A 20,029-nucleotide genomic window follows, 5' to 3' on the forward strand; every position below is an offset into this window, starting at 1 on the left:
CATTTTAGGCTTGACTGGGTTGGGTTAGGTCGGGTATTGTATGGTTAAGTGAGACTGGGTAGGATTAGGTAGGGTTAGATGCGGTTAGGCTGCGTCAGAATTGGTTAGGTTAAGTATGGGAAGGTTATGTGAGATTGTGAGGTTAAATACAATTAGACTGGGTTAGGTGAGGTTAAGTTAGATTAGGTTGGGTTGATTTGGGTTGGATTAGGTCATTCGAGGTTAGGCAGTGTTCAGTTTGAGCAAATATGGATAGGTTAGTTGAGACTGGGCTCGGTCTTTTGTTGGTCGGTCCTTCCAATGTCAAACATCATAGGAGGTGAACGTGATTTTGTGTGTGTGTGTGTGTGTGTGTGTGTGTGTGTGTGTGTGTGTGTGTGTGTGTGTGTGTGTGTGTGTGTGTGTGTGTGTGTGTGTGTGTGTGTGTGTGTGTGTGTGTGTGTGTGTGTGTGTGTGCTCGCTTCGTGTTTCGTCTATTTTATATATTTTGTGTGTGCCTTGTGTAACTAAAACTTCGTTTTTACGTTTGGGTTCTCATGTGACTGAGGGTGGACTGCTTAAGAATAGCGTCCTTTATAGTTACGATTCCCTCTTCCTTAGTATAGCATATGTTTTTAGTTTATTTAGCTTTCTCTGGACGATTGTATAAGAGCTTCGTGGAAAATACTAGAACTAGAAAGATGGCAGTAGATACCGCCTTGTGTACCAGATATCCTGCCCAAGTTTCATTAGCAGATATCTTGCCCAAGTTGAATAAAGTCGTCTGAAGTAAGAATAAGGTTGAAGAGACGTTGCTGTACTGAAAGTCGTTGGATATGCCTTGTTTTATGTCTTTTCGTATGTGGCTGCGAGATAACAGACTCAGGTTCAGTCTTTTATGGCAAGCGTTAATAGATATCTCAGTGCTTTGCTTAATGTGGAGGTTAATATGTCAATGGAATGCTTCTGAAGCTTTCCGCCTCCTCTCAAGTAAGGATGTGTACTGTCTATTATACTCGTCCAATTGGTAACATCACTGGTATGTGTTTACAGCTCCCCACCTCTCAGGCATGGGTGTTTACTCGTGTGTTTTACATAGGAGTCTATTATACTAGTCGTATTGGTAATCTGTCAATGGTATGTTTTTAAAGCCTCCTACCTCCCTCTCGTGCAAGGTGTTTATTATCTATTACACTCCTCCTATTGGTGATGTGTCAATAGCACGTTTATATTTCCCGACCTCCCTCGTGCAAGGCTTTTTACTGCTTATTACACACACCATATTGGGAGTTGTACACGTCCTGTCTGATTATACAATGACAACTCTCTCAAATCATTCATGGTCTTCTCATAACCCTCTTCAGCCTCTGAACCACGTAGTCAAGTCTGCGTTTACTTTAGCACTCCTCACAGTCCTCATCAGCCTCCGAACCACCTATCCAAGCCTTACTGTTCTCTTGCCCTGTGCTCTTCTTGTCGTTCTTCGTTTTTCTCACTCTTTTTCTGGCCTCATTCAGCCTTTCTGCTTTTTTCCTTTTATTCTCAGCTCTCTTCATATTCTCTGTTCTCTTTGCTTTTACTCTCTGCTCTTTTTCTTATCCCTCCTCTTTTTCTCTCGTTTTCCTGCCACGGTCCGCCAGTTACAATATTTCATGGTATATTATGCAGATACGAGGCTGTAAGTAATGACCAGGCAAGATGATATATTGTAGCCGTGGCGAATCAGGCAGACATATATGGTGAAAGGTCAGACAAAGACTTACATATTCCTTTTCGTTTTCGTTTTTAAAGGCTCCAACATGCTTGCATGTGTCGGCCTTGGTCACCTAATGGCGGCTCTCCACGCTGCACGGTCTATTGCAGCCTCCCTGTTCAGTCCCTTAACCCTAAGGTCACACTTAATGACCTCGTCCCATGTCTTTCTCGGTCTACCCCTCATAACCCCACCCCCAATATTAACACTCCTCACCCTCCCCACCCAATTATCATCCCCCATCCTCTCCACATGTCCAAACCACCTCAATCTACCTCTCCTCATCTCAACACCAATACACTCCAGTCCCATCCTACCTCTCAACTCTTCCATTGTAAACCCAGCCCCACCAGGCCTTGGATGCAGGGACGCACTGCACATCCACCTAATCATTGTCATTTCTGTACGTCTGAGTCGGCGAATATCTTCCTCCTTCACTGCCCAGGTCTCACGGCCATACAGCATTACAGTCCTAACACATGCTGCATACAAAGATCTCTTAGCACGTAGGGAGAGCCCTCTCAATGTCAGGAGAGGCAAGAGCTCCCTGAACTTCTTCCAACCACTTCTCACCTTAGCCACAGAGCTAGCTCCAGCCTCACCTCCAGCACACAACATGTCTCCCAAATAACAAAACTCTTCCACACACTCAAGAGATTCACCAGCAAGTTCAATCCTTTCACGTCTGACAATCTCCACCTGCTCACCTCTGCACGCCGTACACATAAAATCAGCATTATCTCGCAGTCTACCTCTGATACCACTACATCTCTTATGCAACCATTTATCACACACACCGCACAAGATGGAATTACTTCCCACGCCCTTGTGGCAAACTGCACATGACCACTCTCCCTCGTCTTTGACAGTACCGCCACCAACCCTAGATATCATCACTTTTGTTTTATCTGCATTTACCCTTAAACCCTTTTGCCCCATACCATCTCTCCACTTCCTAAACCTTTCCTCCGCCTCCCTTTCATTCTCTGCAATCAACACCAAATCATCAGCATACAACACCTCCATATCATTTAAGAGTCTCTCCCACCTGCTCACTGTGACATCCTCTGGCACAGTCACCTGAGCACACCGACTGGCACTAGCACAAATGTACAAAATATCGGCCTTTTGGCTCACATTAGTATCAATGTCAGGATCAAACTGGGGAATATCGAATCGAGAAAGGTCCCCAATAAAGTTTTCGATGTGAACATCACAAAACTTTATAGGACGTTTTAACCGAGATTTCTTCTTCTTACAACTTTAATACAAAACTGCATGATCACCAAGCGAACCCGCCCTCACACCAAGGCACACCCTATCCACCACAGGGGGGGACAGAGCAACCGCTATGGGGGCGTGATCCGATGGCATATCAAGACCATTATTCACAGTGAAACTTTAAATGCAGTTTAAAATATTGGTAGAAGCATTACACACATCTACTTCAGAAATCCATTCATTATGTTTCTGTGCGTGACAAAAATAAATGGGGAGAAATTGTGAATGAATAAATGATGACGCAGCCCTGAGGGGATATTCTCCCGCATTTGGTCTGATTAGCTAGTCAGGTCAGGTGCGAGTAAGGGGATGGGTCTATTATGATGTGAAAGGGGTAAACCAGCTCTGCTGTCGGGCCCTGCTGCGGATGTCACTGATTGTACTGTGCATTTGACCCATGTGTGGTGTGGTGCGGTGAGGATCTGTCCCTTCTCCCCTTTGGGGCTAAGATGCGAATGACTCTGTTTGAATGGATGAGTAAATGTGGAGTGTGTCGTCCTGTCTCGGCTACCTCCCTTTCCATGGGGGAAGCAGCCTAGGTATATAGATAGATAGATGTTTCCTATACGTCAGATTGCTCTTATAATGTTTTTCACCATATTTCAAGTTATTTACCACCACTAAATTTTGTTCTACCCATACAGTAGTCATAGTATTTGCATTCTCATTAGGCAAATTAATTTGCTCAGGAATCTCAGGGTAGGTGAAATAATCAGATCCAGGGACAAGTAAATTCACTAAATACTTTGAACACCAGTACCAAAACGTGTGTTCAGGTCTCCCATTCGTAGAACATTACAATTTTCCTCTTTTCCACATATGATTTTCTCTTGTATATAACTGAAACTGTTAGGATTAAAGTACCGCGAATCTGTTGGGGGTATATACACAAACCCCAAGAGCACAGTGCTCAATAGGGACAATCTGAGCCAAACTTGGTCTTTCATTTTACAGTCTACACCCATCACAGATGACTGTAAACAACGCTTTACCAGTACCACTGTGCCCCCTCTATGTCCGTCTGACCTCACAGTGTCTCTATAACAAACATAGCCAGGTAGAGAGATACGATCACTAGTTTTCACTTCATTCAACCCTATCACATCGTAATTCATTAACAATGCCAGTACAGTACATTGGGCTTTTCTAACTTTGTACGAACCCCATTGATGTTCCACGACATGATTGCAACATGTCTTCTTTGTGGTTCACCTAGAAAGGAGCCGGCCGCCAGCTGTCGATGACCACCTGATCGCGATAAAGTTTCCTCTCATTCGTGTTCAGCCTGATCGTGCAGCCGACGTTCTCTGGTTTAGTCCTCTCTGCCGGCTCAACATCCCGCAGACGCACGCACACACACACACACACACACACACACACACACACACACCTCAGCAACTTGTCGGCAGACGCGAATACATGATTTAGGAAGCAGCTTTTTTTTTTTTTTTTTTTTTTTTTTTTTTTGCCTATCGACCATTGAGGCCGGGTCCCATGAGAGATCTTGATGTATACCAGGGGAGGCCAAAGATAAGTCAATGGCCGAAAAGTTACCAGTACGATCATCTACACGAGTCGCTCTACCATCGTTCAGAAGACAGAGGTTGGACTGTAGTATTAGGTCGGCTACTTGCTCCCCACGACCATCGATCCTCAAGCTACCCCATTGATAGTGATGGGCGTTAAAATCGCCCAACACTAACTTATTGCCAGGAAGATGTTCAAATAGTGAATGTAAAGCATCACTATCAATGGGGCCGTGTGGAGGACAGTACAGAGAGCAAATAGACAGATACGTGTTATTAAATTTTACTCTGCACGCGACAGCTTCCAGAGTAGAATTTAGAATCACTTCCGTTTGTGGGTGTGATTTGTGTGTGTAAATGGCAACTCCGTGACCTTCATTATCTTCTATACGAGTGGAAGTGTTTGAACTGTGGAGGATCAGGATGATCCTCCAGGCGCGTCTCCTGTAAACAAACAACGTCTGGCCTGTGTAGTGAAAGCAAGATTGCTATATTATGTAACTTATTCCCAATACCTCTACAATTCCACTGTAGTATAGTGAATGCGGCGGTTTAAGATTTTCGTGGGGGGCCAGTGTGCTTAGTCTTTTTATGCCCCCCGCGTCCACGCGAGTGGCTACCGGGGGACCTTTCCCGGTTCTTGTTCATGGAGACTTCCATATTTTCATCAGTGATAAGGCTCCCAGACTCCACCGAGGAAGAGCTATTCTTTCTCTCCCTTGCTGGACCAGGAGCGGGAAGGACATGAGGACGTGACTGCTTAGTGAGGGTGGTCAAATTAATTTTGTCAGACTTGTCAGGCTTCTGTTTTGGCCGCACTCACTGCGAAGGAGCAGCGGCAGCCTGAGAGTATGATGTAGCAACAGGGATATCCGTAAGAGAGTTGGAACGTACATGAGGCTTAGACTGAGAGGTAGGGCGTGGGGCATGAGAAGCGAATGTTAGGTCAGTCTGTGTCTCAATGGTGCACATCACGGGACGGGACACAACCGCCGATGCATAGGAGATATTAGACTTGGGAGTTGCATGCAACTCATTCACCTTCTTCCTTGCATCGTAAAAGGAAATGCCCTCAGTCGCTTTCTCAGTGCAGACCTCTTTCTCCTCCTTCCACTTGGGACAAACCCTCGAGGAAGTGGAGTGAGCATCCTTACAGTGAATGCAGCACTCAGTCTCGGATGTACAGTTGTCAGCAGAGTGACTTACAGCCGCACACTTGCCACACACGATGTTGGAAGCCCGACAAGTATTTTCATGATGTCCATAGAGCTGACATTTTGAACAACGAAGGGGATTCGGGATGTACGGTCTTACATTTACAATTTCATATCCTACTTTGACATTTGTAGGTAGAAAAACTTTGCCAAAAGTGAGGACAACAGTGGCTGTCTTCATCCTTACGCCTTCCTGATAACGAGTGATGAATCTGGCATCAATTACATCCTGCTGAGCAAGTTCCTGTATGATCTCTTCCTCACTCATCACCATGAGATCCCTGCAAGTGATAACACCCTTGCAGGAATTCATGGATGTTGGGATCTTGGCTTCGATATCATGACAGTGAAACTTGCGCAGCTTTAGCAAGTCTTTAACCTGAGCTGAGTTGAATGTCTTTACTAGGAGGTCCCCATTTCCAAGTGTTTTTACTTGTTCCACCTCTCCCGCACAGTGGTCAATCACCTTCTTGACAATGAAGGGATTGAGTCTGGACAGAGGAGTGGAAACTAGTGCATGAAGCGTTACGAAGGTCGTGTTATTTACAGGGATGTCAAGCGGGGAACGAATCTGGCGTCCGTCAGTCTGGGGCCGGTCAGTCACGGTAGGGATGTCGTCAGGACTACCTCCCCCCCTGAAGGGGGGGAAGGCAGTAGGGGCGCCCGTCATAGCTACCACTTCCCCCGTGAAGGGGAAGTGGGAAGAGAGAGAAAAACGACCAAAGGGCAAAGTACCTGGGGAAGACCCACCTAGGCTGAGATTACCCTCTCAAACCACTCTCGGGAGGACGCGCCTGTGTGTGACTCACACCCCAGAGCGATCAGTGGGGGTACACTCCAGAGGTGAGTAAGCAAAGGCAATCTCAGTAATTAGATATAGACACCTGCTATATCTACTAAGGCCAGGGAGGAAAATGAGGTCTAGCTAACCTAACTTTATTGAAAAACGCCCTAGTGGCGAAAAAAAGAAAAAGCTAACGCCGGTGAGGCAACCCTGCAGCTAGAATAGAGCTCAGAAACACGTCTTCCTTCTCCACGACCATTCATCAAAGTTCAGGAAGCAGCAAAGACAGCAACAATATTAATACTCGAAGGAAGGCCAAAAGCAGAGTACAGGAACCAGTTTATGTCAACGTTTCGCCCACAAAGCTTCTTCAGGAACATCATTACTGGACAACACTCCACTCCTTAAACAGACCCAAGCCTGACTGGTAGTGCAGGATTGTGTACTTGTGTTCTGGTCACCATTCAGGCTTAGGTCAATTTAAATAGTGAAGCACTGTCTACTGGTGTTGTTCCTGAAGAAGTCTTGGGGCAGAATGTTGCAAGTGGGATTCTGTACTCTGCTTTTGGTCTTTCTCTATATACAGCAACGAATACACCATAATTTTACTGTTTATCTTCCTTATGAAAGCTTACCCAGAATCCAGCTAAATGAAACGAGTATTTCCCCATCCAATTTTTATCCCATACTTCACACCCGGGACGATTTGCATCAGTATATGACCGATTCCCGCCTCAGTGTTACGAGTCCTTTGACGGAAGGTAATCGAATATTGTTTTTGCTGGGTTTTATGGGCCGGCTAAATGCCTCACACATAGTAAAGCCTCTAGTCATACAAGCCTCCGCACGCAACATACTGGTGAAGCACAAATGGTGATGGGTTTCTGTAGTGAGAATGACGCCAGATCCAATATTAACCCTTTGCAGTTCGGGACGGCTCTAGTATTACGCAAGTCTAATTGAATGTTGTTTTTGCTCAGTTACAGTATATGGACCAGGTTAATGTTTCTCACATTGGGAAGCCTTAAGTCTTACAAGGTTAGGCACGCAACACAGAAGCACAAATGGTGATGGGTGTCTGTAGTGAGAGTGATACGTAAATGTGTTATAATGATTCATCCCGTCAGTCTGCAATATGAACCGACAGGGTGATCACATTTGCAAGTATGTCCGTGAGCAAAAAGCCTCCAACACCTATCTGCCAGTTGAGGGAATGGAAGGGTGCCACATGAACTAGTTTCTTGTGATAGCAATATGAAACACACAAGAGAAAGGTATCAGAAGGAACGATACTCTCATTTGACAAGAGTGAGAAATACGGAAAGTAGGACGCAAGGCTGGCAGAGAATTTTGACTCCACATGAAAATACTTAATATCAGGATTCTCTTTAAATGGCCGCCTTGGTTTGAGTTACCCTAAAAACAGATCACGAGAGAAAAACGCTTTCACTGAGCGACCGTGGATCTCCAGCTGAAAGTATATTGATGGTTAAATAGTAGTGATATGTACGTTGGTCTGCTGTAACATCACATATTAGTTCTGTAGTGTGTTTTTATGAGCAAAGTGCAAACACCAGTAGATTACATGACCTCCCCCCCTTTCCTTGCGCGTGCACCCCCCCCTACACACATCTATGCGCAAGCTAATCATTTTCCACATCTTAAAGTTGTACAAACCTACCTACGTGCAAGATATACAAGGAAAGTTATTACGAAAATGGTTATGGTCATCATCTTGCTCGTTCATTGGCGAGTTTCCTTAATTGGCCTCTGTGTGTGGTTTATGGCCTCTCTCTAGACTTGAAGGACTTTATCTCAGTACTTGAAGCTTATTGATTCCTTGTTTTTTATACTGTGATAATTATAGGTCTTTCACAATAACCTGGCCCATTATTTTCGTCCTTCATACATATATCTCCTGGTCCATTTTCTCGTCCTTCATACATACATCTGCCACCCATTTCTGTATTACCTTCACCTTCACTTGGTAGATTTTTGTCCTGTATACCTACTTCTCCCTTTGGGGCTAAGATGCGAATGAATGTGTTTGAATGGATGAGTAAATGGGGAGTGTGTCGTCCTGTCTCGGCTACCTCCCTTTCCTTGGGGGAAGCAGCCTAGGTATATAGATAGATAAATAGATAGATACCTACTTCGACCATCCATTTCTACTGTACACTCACTTTAAGCTGGTCCAAATTTACGTCTTCCATACAAACTTCACTTATCAATCAATCAGTCAGTCAATCAATCAATCTAACTGTCTACCTGTCTGTCACCAGATGCCTTAATCCCGTCAGGGGTGACCACAAATGAATCACCTCCATGTCACCCTTTCCTCCTCCATATGGCGACCTTCTCTGCAACTCACGCCCCCTTTTCTCACCTCAACCCTTCCTCTCTAACTTCACTCCCCTCCACAGTTTCTCGTATTGAAATAGATAATTTTCTGACCTGAAGTTTCCTTGTCTTGCTTCACTCCTATCCAAAGGCCTCTCGTATTGAAATAGTAATCCTCTCATCACGGCTGGATTAAGCATGTGGGAGGCCCGGGGCCCGCTTGGAAGGGAGGCCCCCTTTCCAACTCCCCCAATGGCATACACCACAGACTGGTAACCTAAATCCTAATATATAAATAGGACACTTTTAGTTAGTAAATACTGAACGGGGACTATTCATCCAATGCTGTAATATGTAATGCATAAACACGAAATAAAATGAACACAAGTTGCTCTGGTGGGAGGCCCCCTCTTGGTGGGTGGCCCAGGGCCCGGGCCCCTTGGGCTCCCCCCTTAATCCGGCGGTGCCTCTCATCTCAAGCCCTCTCCTACATCTCTCGTCTCCAAAGTCTCTCATATTAAAGGCGATACACTTTCTTAGTATTCTGGTCCACCTCGGTCTCTTAAATTGGTCTCGGGTCCTCAAGGCACAATCAAAAGCTGTAGGTGTTTCGTCTGGGCAATAAAATGATTTCTTTGACTCTTCCCTTCCAGTTTATTATCTGTAAAATCTACCGTTCTTGAGTTTTCGGTGATACAATACATTTTGTGTTCTGGCATGACATGTAAGTTAATTGTGCATCTTTTTTTTTCTTTTGAGAGAGAGAGAGAGTGGGTGAGTGAGTGTGTGCGTGCGTGCGTCCTTTACCGCAGCATTTTGTAAGTAGAAAATGGAAAACTTTGACCAGTTCCCTTTCGCTACCTCAGTCCATGTAATAAGGTGCTGGAATTTCGTAACAGCAAAAGGCATGGTATCACTTTTCTCTCATGTCATCTCAGTTTATATTTTTATTTTTATATTTTCCTTTTCCCTACTTTCATTTATTCTTTCCCCCATTTATATCCTCCACACTCCTACCTTCATTAATTCTTTTCCTCATTGTAATTTCCCTTATCAGGCAAATCACTTAGGATCCTCGCAAGCCTGTACTTAGAGCCGGTAGCATCAGTGGTTATACTGTAATCATTCCAAGTAGGAAAATTGTACACTTGAAATACACAGCCTCTTCGACTTACGGTCCTCCTCATTATAAAGAGTGAGGCATAAGTCTGTAGGCATATGGAAAGGACACATCTGAGGTTATCCTGTGTGTGTGTGTGTGTGTGTGTGTGTGTGTGTGTGTGTGTGTGTGTGTGTGTGTTCGTTATCGTGTTCGTGTTCTTGAGGCAGTTCTGCTTCATCACCAAACTAGCTCCCGTAACATCACTAACCAACACCGATGACTGGCACCTCAAATCACTACATCCCTCGACCAGAGCCCAGTTATCAAGCCTCTTCCCCTGTATGTTGCTGAGAGGAGAACTGGGTGATATTTTTATAGCCTCGTGACTGACTTGAGATGGCACAGTACTCGTTACCAACAGTGTATCAGGCGCCTTGGTCATAATTCTTAGTCCTTTCGAAGAGATTACATTTAAACGATTCAGTTTAGGTTTAGGATGGACTAACTTGCCTACCTGCTTACCTGCCTGCGTGCCTGCCTGTCTGCCTACCTAATTACCTACCCACTTACATGCGTTCCTGCGTAACTGTCTTCGTGCCTGCCTGTTCGTCTACCTACCTGCCTGCCTAACACACACACACACACACACACACACACACACACACACACACACACACACACACACACACACACACACACACACACACACACACACACACACACACACACACACACACACACACACACACACACACACACACACACACACACACACACACACACACACACACACACACACAAACACACACACAAAGGCTAGGGAGACATGTTTAAGGCTATTTAGTGATGAGATGAACCCCGTGATAACACTAGCAAGGTTTTGTTTGGTGTGTCCTGCCCTCTGTTTCTCCAACCCACAAACCCGTTTATTTATTTCCATATTAAGACAAGCCCCCCATTTACCATATAATTATCGAAGTTCCTATTTATTCTCTTAGTTATTATTTATCTTCTATCTTAATTATCCATAGACTACCCCAAAGCTGTTTCATTATTACCATACTAATCAGATCCACCTCTTTCTCAGACACTCTTTCTCAGTGTAATTATTTATCCCAAAACCAATTTATTCTCAAGCTCAGCTAAACCCACCTTTATGTGTTAGTTTTATGTTTTTCCTTTTTAATATTAACTTGCCTTATTGTGAAACGTTTGGTGGTTATATAAGTGAAGACAAAGGATTAAGTAAGCAGTCCTAAACTCTGGTTGAGACAGAGAACGTTGATAAGGCAAAAGAATGATTATAAATGTATGTCGACCCAGCATCCTAGCCGTCAATTCTCCAAGTCTAGAGAGAGGGCCGAGGGAGCGCAGTGGTGAATGGAGTCAGTGTGGACCGCGAGTGAGCTAAGAGAGGACGGACGCCCCTGTCACTCCCTCCAGGGACAGAGTGTCGCGGCTGTGTTGGTGGTTCGGTTCCTTACTCTCCTGCAGAAGTCTCACCTCGAAGCCTCCTTCCCCTCGTTCACAAGTCTCAAAAGCCTCCTTGAGCACCTACAGCAGTATTTTTCCCCTCCTGCGAAAGTCTCAAAAGCTTCCTTGAGCACCTATAAGTCTCATTCAGTGGCCTACTCCTCCTCCAGAAGTCTCAAAAACCTCCTTCACCCCCCTGAAGAAGTCTCACCCAGTCCCCTTCCCTCCTGCAGAGGTCCCAGCTCAAAGCCTTATGGTTTACATGCAGTGTATTTTTCTGGAATAGAACAGTGAATTTACCTAACATTTTCTGAGTGTCGATGATCCTGTTAGCTCCGTGATAATGAGGGACGGCATCAGTGCTTAGGACGATTGTGTGATACCATTCCTGCAGAAGTAACTAAAACTCCATTAGTATATTTCTTTACAACGAGGCATCTTTAGGCTGGTTGAGAAGGTTGCAGAGAACCTTCAAGACACAGGAGGTTCACCTGAAAGGATAAATACGATTCCGGCAGATATAAGGACAAGACAATTTTTTTCGCTACGACAAGAGTACAAGCCTTCAAGCTGGTTGAGAAGGTAGCAGAGAACCTTCCAAATAGAGGAGGTTCAAGTCCAAGGATGATGGTGGAAGAGGTGAGACTTGGCGACGGAGGTAAGACTGAGGGAGACGGTGGCGGTGGCGGGGGTCTACAGTGGAGCGCCGACCCCGAGACTGGGCTGGTGACACTGACGGAGGCGGCTCTAGCCAGGCTAATCAACGCTGACCCCATTGACAAGTGGTCTCAACTCGACCCACAGCCAATTGCAAGGTAGTGTGCTTTGAAATTGTCGATGATAGTATGATGATGGTGATGATGATGATGATGATGATATAATGATGATGTGGACCTATAGCAATGTGGTATTAAGTCGACCCATAGCTAGTTGCGAGGTATTTGGCCATAGCACTTTAATCTGGTCGTGTGTATGATGATGATAATGACTGATGATTTGATTCTGCACAGCCATGACCAAGAGTTCATCGGAATTTCTCAGCCAGCATTGCGTCGTATCTTGCGTATTTCTCTTTCCTCCCCAGAGACAGGGAATATCCTTCCTTCCCATACTCTTTTCTTGTGTACTTCATATTGCTATCACATAGAAATAGTTCATGTAACAGCCCACAATGCCACAACCGGTAGGGAATGTGGGCAAACTTTGGCTGTCCCGTACCACACCACTCTGAGATCTTAACCTTCCTGTATTGCAACGTAGTATATTGATGATGTGAGCTTAAAGCAAGGTACTGTGTTAGTACAGTCCTTGGGTGATGATGGGAACGGTGAGACTTGCACGGAACCACTTTGATTTTGCTAGTACTGGCCAGAAATACTGATGATAAGGGTTCGTTATTGCTTGTGTTAGTTCTTGGTGATGACGGCAACCTGTTGCAAGGCAAAAAAGTCAACTTTTCCCCTCGGTCTGTAACTTTAAAAGGTAGTAAAGGAGAGATGACTGAGATAGCGTGATCGAGTTATAGTGTCCAGTCACTAGGCGTACAACGTATCCGAGAGGGCAAGGGTAAATTTGTGGCCCTTATTTTCTGCAGCATTTGTCTTTGTTTTGGCAGATATCTGGTACCACTGGAAAACAGCTTTCACCACAGTTTAAGAAAGCCACGACATGCCATGATCGGCACAACAGCTGAGCAGAGAAAAAAATAATGATGCTCTGTTCTTGTCTAGCGGAAAAGTTTTGGGTGTTTTTCGGCTATACTTGGCTCTATGGGAAAAGAGAGAGAGAGAGAGAGAGAGAGAGAGAGAGTTCAATAGCTGGAAAGGAGACAATGCTTTGGTGTTCCTCAAAGCAGGGCAATTTTACAAGCCATACTGGGCAAGAGTTTTACTTATTGATACCAAATTTTAGCTGAAGTATTGTGTTCTCACTCGATTCGCCCACTTAAGAAAAGTATCCTATCCTTGTGTGTGTGTGTGTGTGTGAGAGAGAGAGAGAGAGAGAGAGAGAGAGAGTACGAGGATGCAGACAGAAATAGGAACAAAACACATCCAGTCACTTAAACCTCAGACAGAGTACCAAGTGGAAGGGACTCAAGTTTTAGGCCACATTACAAAACAAAGACCAAAGCAATGTACAGGAAAAAGCACCACTGGGCCAAAAAAACAATATACGAAAAACAGTGGGGCCTTAAAATCAAAAGACAACAAGGAGGGCAGGAGATCAGGCTGTGTTGATTGCCTTGATGGTCTCCTCTATCTGACAGAGCGTTGGACACTACGGGAGTCATTTCTGGACAGGAGGCAGGAAGCAGGGCGGGAGGGAGGGCTGTTATGTACTGCCTCTTCCATTCAACACAACACTAGCAGTTGGCCCTAATTATCTACGGGAGGATTCTCTCTCTCTCTCTCTCTCTCTCTCTCTCTCTCTCGTTTTTTGTCTGTACTACATTAGAAGGACGCATCGTGCCGATTGTGTACCCAATTTTTTAACACGCGAGAGAGAGAGAGAGAGAGAGAGAGAGAGAGAGAGAAAGTGTAAATTTTTCCCTGTAGTACACATCTCAGACACTCCTAAATAAACACACACACAAACACACAAACTTATATACACAGAACAGGCGAAATTTGGACTGTTACACTCGTAGACTTTCAAGCAGCAAAATTTCTTAACGAATATATAGCCGATCGAAAGTTAGGTTAGGTCACTTTGGGCAGGGTTTGGTCTGATTAGGTAATTTTTGGTTGGGTTGGCTTCAGTTCGACTAGATATAGACGGATTAGGTTAGATTGCTTTAGAATACGTCGGTTTTCATAGATTTTGGGTTGTGTTTTATTTGGTTGGGTTAGGCTGGGTTAGGTTCGGTTGGATTAGGTCATTTTAGGCTTGACTGGGTTGGGTTAGGTCGGGTATGGTATGGTTAAGTGAGACTGGGTAGGATTAGGTAGGGTTAGATGCGGTTAGGCTGCGTCAGAATTGGTTAGGTTAGGTATGTGGAGGTTACGTGAGATTGTGAGGTTAAATACAATTAGACTGGGTTAGATGAGGTTAAGTTAGATTAGGTTGGGTTAATTTGGGTTGGATTAGGTCATTCGAGGTTAGGCAGGGTTCAGTTAGAGTAAATATAGATAGGTTAGTTGAGACTAGGTCTATATAAATTGGTTTATGCATTACGGTCTATTGTTGGTCAGTCCTTCCAAAGTCAAATATCACAGGAGGTGGACGTGGTTTTGTGTGTGTGTGTGTGTGTGTGTGTGTGTGTGTGTGTGTGTGTGTGTGTGTGTGTGTGTGTGTGTGTGCTCGCTTCGTGTTTCGTCTATTTTATAAATTTTTGTGTGCCTTGTGTGACTGAAACTTTGTGTTTGTATGTTTCACTTCTCGTGTGACTGAGGGTGGACTGCTTAAGAATACCGCCCTTTATAGTTACGATTGCCCCTTCCTCAGTATAGCATATGTTTTTTGTTTATTTAGCTCTCTCTGGACGATTGTATAAGAGCTTCGTGGAAAATACTAGAACTAGAACGATGGCAGTAGATACAGCCTTGTGTACCGGATATCCTGCCCAAGTTTCATTAGCAGATACGTTGCCCAAGTTGAATAAAGTCGTCTGAAGTAAGAATAAGCTTGAAGATACGTTGCTGTACTGAAAATCGTTGTATATGCCTTGTTTTATGTCTTTTCGTATGTGGCTGCAAGATAACAGACTCAAGTACAGTCTTTTATGGCAAGCGTTAATAGATATCTCAGTGCATTCCTTAATATCAAGGTTAATATGTCAATGGAATGTTTCTGAAGCTTTGCGCCTCCTCTCAAGTAAGGATGTTCACTGTCCATTAAACTCTTCCTATTGGTAACATTACTGGTATATGTTTATAGCTCCCCACCTCTCAGGCATGGGTGTTTACTCGAGTCTGTTACATGGGTTTCTATTACACTCGTCATATTAGTAATCTGTCTATGGTATGTTTTTCAAGCCTCCTACCTCCCTCTCGTGCAAGGGTGTTTATTATCTATTACACTCCTCCTATTCGTAATTTGTCAAGAGCATGTTTTTAGTTTCCGACCTCCCTCCTTCAAGGCTTTTTACTGCTGATTACACACACCATAAAGGGAGTCGCACACGTCCTGTCTGATTATACAATGACAACTCTCTCAAATCATTTATGGTCTTCTCATAGCCTTCATCAGCCTCTGAACCAAGTAGTCTCGTCTGCTTATACTTGCACTTCTCATAGTCCTCATCAGCCTACGAACTACCTATCCAAGCCGTACATAAAGCCAATCAGTCCCACAGAGTCCTGCAGATCCACCTTAGATATAACCATATCTCCATACACACACACACACACACACACACACACACACACACACACACACAAAATACTCTCTAACGGATCATGCTGGTGAGGAAATGTCTTTATGTAAATATGGTGGTGTGGGAGGTTGCCATGGTAACACAGTCACCTACAACCAGTCAAGTAAGGATCTTCTTAACGATATATTTTGGATAAGGCTGGTTAATATCCCTTTGAACACACACACACACACACACACACAGAAACACACACACACACACACACACACACACATTTAATCAAGTTTGGTAAAAGTGGAAAAAGACCTGACTGGGAATATAAGTTAGGAAATAAAATCCTATACACATCAAAAAGAGAGAAAGACCTACGTGTGATAATCAATAACAGACAATCTCCGGCTGACCACATCAGCGAGAAGGTACGGAACATGTATACACTGCTTGCAAATATGAGAATAGCATTCACATACATAAATGAAGACATGCTAAGAAGGATAATAACATCATTCATTAGACCAACCCTGGAATATGCATCAGTAGTCTGGAGTCCTCATCTCAAAAAGCACATAGACAAGATTGAAAAAGTTCAAAGGTCCGCTACAAGATGGATACCAAGCTTAAGGGACCTAAGCTACGAAGAAAGACTAAATAAACTGAATCTACCAACACTACAGGAGAGAAGGAAAAGAGGTGACATGATAATGCTATATAAGTGCATATCAGGGAAGGAGAAAACAGACATAAATGATTACTTAACATATGGAGAAGCATCAGCAAGAGGACACTGCAAAAAACTGCATAAGAAGAGAGGTGATGAAGACGTAAGGAAATTCAGTTTCCCAAACAGAGCAATTGATCAATGGAATGCACTACCGAATGAAATAGTGTGTGCCAAAACAATTCACAAATTTAAGGATATGTACGATAAATATGGTTTAAGACACGGAACAGTTCGAGCTTGACTCATTCCTGTAAGATACAATTAGGTAAGCACACACACACACACACACACACACACACACACACAGAGTATAGGGAACCTCTACAAATAGTAAGAAGCAGACAAGAAACATTCAGATATTATGAATCTACAGTAAGAAGTGTGAACGTCGGGGGTAGGGTTGCGAGAGGCAGACCGAAAAAGACCTGAGACGAGGTCATAGAGTGTGACCTCAGGGATAAGGGACTGAATAGGGAGGCTGCCAGAGATCAAGCAGCGTGGAGAGCCATCATGTGACTAAGACCGACGCATGCAAGCTTATTGGAGCTTTTATAAAAGATACGATACGATCACAGTACAAAGCAACTGATTAAGTAGGAAATAACTTAGTGTAGAATCCGAATGCAGTATAGATATCGCAGGGAAATAAGCCAGGAAAGATGTGATAAACTATAGATTAGGAGGAAAAAATGGAAAACACAATCCACTGAGTGTCCACATATAGAGCCACATGGAAATTTATATTAGACCACCGCCATTAAGAAATAAAATGACCTTTGAACATGAGGCAACGTAAGAACAAGAGAGAGAGAGAGAGAAAATAAAAACGAAACGACAATGGACGGTATAAAGATTCGTCGAAGTTACATAAGGGTCCCCTACATTTTGTGGGAATTTTCTTTATTGCAAGCCCCGCCCCCAATGCGGCGTCAACCTGTCTGCCTCAACCCATTTAAAACCCCCATGCCCAGTCAGCGACCCTCAGTGTCGCTCTTGGTGTGGTTGGGGTGTACATCTGCTTCGGTTAGGCCAAGGCGCCAGGCCGTCTACCTCTTCATCCGCTTCTCGCTGCCACACCAACGAATCAACGATCACCGCCTCAGTTACCAAATGTTAGAGGTTGGGTGTAGACGCACGCCGCCCAGCTCCGCGGCGCCTTGCTGTCTAGTTATTCACATGGTACCAATGCACACCAGTCTCGCGTCATGGCAAGGGCGGAACATGTTCGTGTTTCGCTGAGGGTTCACTTAAGCACCAATAGTTTATTTATTACTGATTTATTAATCAACTACTTAGTTCACACCCTGCAATTCACTTAAGACTCTAAACCACCCCTACACCCATTATCAAGATCACGGCAGCCACGTAATAACCCGCCATCCTCATATCCAGCACCCCCGCTTCAGACCCTGACCCCCCCATACTCCCCTTCCTCCATCCCTCCCCTTTCCTTATTCCCCTACCCAAGGCCTCCAGGGCTACAACACCTTACCCTAACACCCGTATCCTACGTCATTATTATTATTATTATGTGGGCCTGACGGTGTGCGGTGAATGCAAGTCCCGCTCTCACTGGTAGGTCTTCCCATGCTTGACTTCCAAGTCCACTGATGATCACGGTCAGTAGGACCTGTAGAAAGGGTCAACTTTTATTTTAGGTATTCTATAGGCCTATCCATAATATTAGGTAAGTCTGTTACCTGTCCCGTAGATCTTAAACTATTGGTTTTTCTTCCTCCTTCGGCATCATCAATCGAATCAGCCACCGCACCTTCTTCTTGCTCTTCGTGCAAGCTCTGCACGCTTTGAGTATTTTCCTCTGTTTCCTGCAATTGTGAGGCGTTTCCTTCGTCCGCTCTTTCTACGTCTAAAATATCTCTCAGTTCATATTTTTGCACTTCCTCTGGTAGGAGGGGATCCTCATGGAGGGGATATGCTCTCCGCACAGGGCCGAGGGAGCGCAGTGGTGAATGGAGTCAGTGTGGACCGCGAGTGAGCTAAGAGAGGACGGACGCCCCTGTCCCTCCCTCCAGGGACAGAGTGTCGCGGCTGTGTTAGTGGTTCGGTTCCTTACTCTCCTGCAGAAGTCTCACCTCGAAGCCTCCTTCCCCTCGTTCACAAGTCTCAAAAGCCTCCTTGAGCACCTACAGCAGTATTTTTCCCCTCCTGCGAAAGTCTCAAAAGCTTCCTTGAGCACCTATAAGTCTCATTCAGTGGCCTACTCCTCCTCCAGAAGTCTCAAAAACCTCCTTCACCCCCCTGAAGAAGTCTCACCCAGTCCCCTTCCCTCCTGCAGAGGTCCCAGCTCAAAGCCTTATGGTTTACATGCAGTGTATTTTTCTGGAATAGAACAGTGAACTTACCTAACATTTTCTGAGTGTCGATGATCCTGTTAGCTCCGTGATAATGAGGGACGGCATCAGTGCTTAGGACGATTGTGTGATACCATTCCGGCAGAAGTAACTAAAACTCCATTAGTATATTTCTTTACAACGAGGCATCTTTAGGCTGGTTGAGAAGGTTGCAGAGAACCTTCAAGACACAGGAGGTTCACCTGAAAGGATAAATACGATTCCGGCAGATATAAGGAAAAGACAATTTTTTTCGCTACGACAAGAGTACAAGCCTTCAAGCTGGTTGAGAAGGTAGCAGAGAACCTTCCAAATAGAGGAGGTTCAAGTCCAAGGATGATGGTGGAAGAGGTGAGACTTGGCGAAGGAGGTAAGACTGAGGGAGACGGTGGCGGTGGCGGGGGTCTACAGTGGAGCGCCGACCCCGAGACTGGGCTGGTGACACTGACGGAGGCGGCTCTGGCCAGGCTAATCAACGCTGACCCCATTGACAAGTGGTCTCAACTCGACCCACAGCCAATTGCAAGGTAGTGTGCTTTGAAATTGTCGATGATGGTATGATGATGATGATGATGATATAATGATGATGTGGACCTATAGCAATGTGGTATTAAGTCGACCCATAGCTAGTTGCGAGGTATTTGGCCATAGCACTTTAATCTGGTCGTGTGTATGATGATGATAATGACTGATGATTTGATTCTGCACAGCCATGACCAAGAGTTCATCGGAATTTCTCAGCCAGCATTGCGTCGTATCTTGCGTATTTCTCTTTCCTCCCCAGAGACAGGGAATATCCTTCCTTCCCATACTCTTTTCTTGTGTACTTCATATTGCTATCACATAGAAATAGTTCATGTAACAGCCCACATTGCCACAACCGGTAGGGAATGTGGGCAAACTTTGGCTGTCCCATACCACACCACTCTGAGATTTTAACCTTCCTGTATTGCAACGTAGTATATTGATGATGTGAGCTTAAAGCAAGGTACTGTGTTAGTACTGTCCTTGGGTGATGATGGGAACGGTGAGACTTGCACGGAACCACTTTGATTTTGCTAGTACTGGCCAGAAATACTGATGATAAGGGTTCGTTATTGCTTGTGTTAGTTCTTGGTGATGACGGCAACCTGTTGCAAGGCAAAAAAGTCAACTTTTCCCCTCGGTCTGTAACTTTAAAAGGTAGTAAA

At 44.6% G+C, this 20,029-nt stretch overlaps 1 protein-coding gene across 1 annotated transcript in view; it reads left to right on the forward strand.

Annotated features, from left to right (window-relative positions):
• Positions 1-20,029, forward strand: part of LOC145397725 (uncharacterized) — a 296,131-nt gene that overhangs the window by 72,566 nt on the left and 203,536 nt on the right. The gene's annotated exons all lie outside the window — the stretch shown is intronic.

This window comes from Coenobita brevimanus, chromosome 43, assembly GCF_032717465.1.
Source record: "Coenobita brevimanus isolate Jiangsu-jjx chromosome 43, ASM3271746v2, whole genome shotgun sequence".
NCBI classification, from domain to species: domain Eukaryota; kingdom Metazoa; phylum Arthropoda; class Malacostraca; order Decapoda; family Coenobitidae; genus Coenobita; species Coenobita brevimanus.